General features: G+C 36.4%; 1 non-coding gene across 1 annotated transcript; it reads left to right on the forward strand.

The window, feature by feature from the left end:
• The first annotated feature begins 2,128 nt into the window (after positions 1–2,128).
• Positions 2,129–2,235, forward strand: LOC148873815 (small nucleolar RNA R71). The gene has a single exon (XR_016106344.1). It is a non-coding gene; the product is annotated as a small nucleolar RNA R71 (small nucleolar RNA).
• Positions 2,236–4,106: the final 1,871 nt, after the last annotated feature.

Here is a 4,106-nt window from a genome sequence, read left to right on the forward strand (position 1 = left end):
TTCAAAAACAAGTCTCTAAGGAGCAGAAATTTCAAAAGAAAAGGTAAAAAATGATGATCAAAGCATGCTAGAGTTCGAAAAAAAAAATTTTATCAACCCCTTATTCCTTCCCCACACTTAAGATATACATTGTCCTCAATGTATGGAATATAACAAGAACAAGGAGAGAGAGATTTAAGGGGACTTCCCTGAATGCCTCATTGAGATCTTGCAGATGTGAGATACGAAAAAAAAAAACACTCAAAAAAAGAAAACTGAACAAAACAAATAACTAAACTTAATGGGTTGCCTCCCATAAGCGCTCGTTTTAAGTCATGAGCTTGACTTTCACCTTTCCTTTATGGCGGTTTCAAGGAGAGAACGGACCCATGGTGGATGGGTTGTTCTCCTTCAATGTAATGCTTCCACCGCTATCCATTTACCTTGAATGTACTCCCATCATCATTATGTATTTCAATCGCTCCATGAGGGAATACTTTAGCCCCTTTAAAGGGTCCACCCCACTTGGTTTTTAACTTCCGATGTTTCCCCCTTTCATCCTTCATAGGTGGGTTTAAACCTGGAATAGGGACCTGCACAATAGATGGGAGGGGTTTCGTGTGAAATAGAGATAAAGATGCATTATGAATTGTAATTTCAAAAGAATCTGGCTCAAAAGTCAAATTTTGCAATTCTGATTTCAGTACAAACTTCTGCTCTGCTTGTTGCAATTGATTAGGACTATTGTTAAGTGTAACTTTCAGCATGTCTTCTGATTTAGATGTATCTACTTCAGTTGCACCAACATCAATGCTATCGATTGCATAAATTTCATGTTCAATTGTGTTGGGATTTTCCATGGTTTTAAATACATTGAACACCACTTCTTCACCATTGATTCTAAGGGTAGGTAGACCTTTTCGCACTTCAATTAAAGCATCACCAGTAGCAAGAAAAGGTCTCCCTAAAATCAGAGGCATTGTCCTATCTTCCTCCATATCCAACACAATGAAATCGGTAGGAATAATAAAATTGCCCACTTTGACCAAAACATCTTCTACTATTCCCCTAGGATATTTGATGCTTCTATCAGCTGATTTGAAGAATGGCTGAACATTCTTCGTTTAGTTTTACCATCTCACCATCCTCCCACTTTCTTTTATTAGACATCACCTCCTTCAGGAATTTGGCATACCTCAGCATTTGTGACAATACATCAAGAAGAGGAAGGTTAATATGGATCTTTTTAAACACTTCCAAAAATTTCTCAAATTGTCTATCTAATTTAGCCTTCAAGACTCTTCTAGGGTAGGGGATAGGAAGTTTAATTTCATGTAAATTCAGTTTAGGGGTACTTCTCTCATTCTCCTTTTTCAGATTGGCTGATTCAGCTTCCTTGTCGTCTTCTTGGGTTTCACCGATTGTCTTCCCGCTTCTTAAGGCTATGGCGTTCACATGCTCTCTGGGATTCTTTTTTGTGTTGTTGGGCAGCCTTCCTTCTTTCCTCTCTGATAACATGCTAACAACCTGCCCCATTTGAGCTTCTAAGTTCTTAATTGTTGTTTCATGGCTTTGGAATTTTGCTTCAGCGGTGTTGATGAACTTAGAAATCATCTCCTCCAGATTGCTCTTTTTCTCTTGTGGGGGCGGTTGTGGTTGGAATCCCATGGGTGCCTTTTGATGATTGTTGCTCCAAGAGAAGTTGGGATGATTCCTCCACCCCGGATTGTATGTGTTTGAATATGGGTTGTAATTTGACCTGCCAGCATGAGAGATAAAATTAGCATTCTCATGGGAAATAAAAGGACTATTTAATTGGCAATCAGAATTGGCATGTCCTATTTGACCACATAAATCGCATGAGATGCTAGGTGTTGTATTAATGGCTGCAATACTAAAATTATCCATTCTTTTATTTAAATTGGCTATTTGCGTAGATAAGGATGCAAAGTAATCAATGTGGTGTACTCCCCTCTGATTGGTTCGATCATTGCTCCACTGGTAGCTGTTTGATGCCATCTCCTCCACTAAGTCATATGCTTCCTCTGGAGTTTTTCTCATGATTGTACCACCTGTAGCTGCATCAATAATGGACCGATTAGAGGGGGTAATACCATTATAAAAGGTTTGTATTTGTCGCCAAATTGGTATCCCATGGTGAGGACACCTCCTAAGCATCTCTTTAAATCTTTCCCATGCTTCATACAGAGACTCCCTCTCAAATTGAGCAAAAGTAGTAATATCATTAATTAATTTTGCTGTTTTGGAGGGTGGGAAATATTTAGCCAAAAATTTCAGGGTTAAATCATTCCAAGTGGTGATGCTTCCTGCAAGGAGTGAGTTGAGCCAATCTTTAGCTCTATCACGCAATGAAAAAGGAAATAATCTTAGCCTAATCGCATCATCACTAACTCCATTGTGTTTAAATGTATCACATATTTCAAGGAAGTTAACGATGTGTGAATTAGGGTCATCACTTGGTAACCCACTAAACTGAATACTGGTTTGGATCATTTGAATTATTGCAGGTTTTATTTCAAAATTATTGGCATGGATTGTAGGCTTGCAAATGCTAGATGTTGCCCCATCAATGTTTGGACAAGCATAATCCAAGAGGGTGCGATTTCCTTCAGCCATCTCTCCTTCAATCTCTATGGCTGGTTCGCAAATAACAACCTCTTCTCTTGATTTTCCTTTGTTGGCCCTTTGCAACAAGCGAAGGGTCCTTTCAATTTCTGGACCGAATTCAGCTAACCCTTCCTGTTTAGTGCGTGTCATGCACTAGTAAATCTAAACCAACAAAAGAAACAAAAATTTTCAAACAAACAAATAAAAATAAAATAAAAATAAAAATAATAATAGAAATAGAAAGAAATAAAAGAAAAATAGAATAATAATAAAAAAAGAAATAAAATGTCCAAATTAATCAAGGTTAAAAAATTCTATTATTATTTTAGGATTAAATCCCCAACAACGGCAACAAAAACTTGATAGCTATGAATATAACCTTAGCAAGTGCACTAGTTATCAAGTAGTATAAAATATCGTTCCCATGGGGATTTAACAAAATAAGTATTAGAAAAACAGTCTTCCCTAATTATTTGGATAGTTGAAATTTAGATTTAAGGAAACAAGAACTACTAAAAATAAAAACTGGAACAATAAAAACAAGGGTGGTCACTAATCGAATATGCAAATGATGGAATCGGTAGGACTTTTGGTCCACCTAACCAATGTAATGAATATTGATGGGTCCAATTATCCAAGACTAATTGTTATTTCCATAAGCTGAGATTTTCACAAATTTATTTAATATTCTCTCTCGAGATATACTAAACCTACTCCCATCAGGTAACCCTTCGATCTCTCGAGTAGAGCTCTCAAGATGGAAGTGCATTAAATCCAAGAAAAATATTAAATTCAGATGAATCATGTATATATATCTCTATATACCATTCAATTCACACTATGAATTATTCTGTCAATTATGTGAATTCCTCTCTCAATTCATTCACACAACCCAAATCAATTAAGAGGTGGCCAAGCTCTTAATTGCATTAAGCACAATAATTCATAGACTATATGGAAATCACAATCTTGGATAAATCAAAAAATAAAAATATATTCATTAACATGGTTAGGCTTTCCATAGCCCTAGGAAGAAACAAATCAGTTCATGATGGATATAATTAAAACAATCAAAGGGGAAGAAAGAACTCTTGAATTCGCCCATGGTGTTGAGATCTTTTCTTCTTGAAGTTTCTTGAATTCTTAACCTTTCTTGAACCCTTCTTGACTGATTGCTCCTTGCTTCTTGATTCAGATCAGAAGTTGAATGATTAAATAATTCAGTGATCTCATCCTCCCTAAAGCTGGTCCACCCCCTCCTTTATATAGATTAAAGGGGAGGGGGTGGTCTCCTAATTTCTCTTGAAGTTGATCTTTACAAGAAATAGAAAGTCCTATCCTAATTCTAATCTTATTTCTTTATCTCTTGAACTCAATCCCTTTTTCACTCTAAGATTACATCAAGAATTTAGATCTAGAAGGATTCTTCTTAGTTTCTTGTTCTTGGATTCGTAATAGACCTCCTTTGCGAATTGGGCTTCAGCAAGGCTTTTCTGCGA

Source organism: Nelumbo lutea, chromosome 1 (genome assembly GCF_056320005.1).
Source record: "Nelumbo lutea isolate HS-2025 chromosome 1, American lotus-T2T, whole genome shotgun sequence".
In the NCBI taxonomy this organism is placed as follows: Eukaryota; Viridiplantae; Streptophyta; class Magnoliopsida; order Proteales; family Nelumbonaceae; genus Nelumbo; species Nelumbo lutea.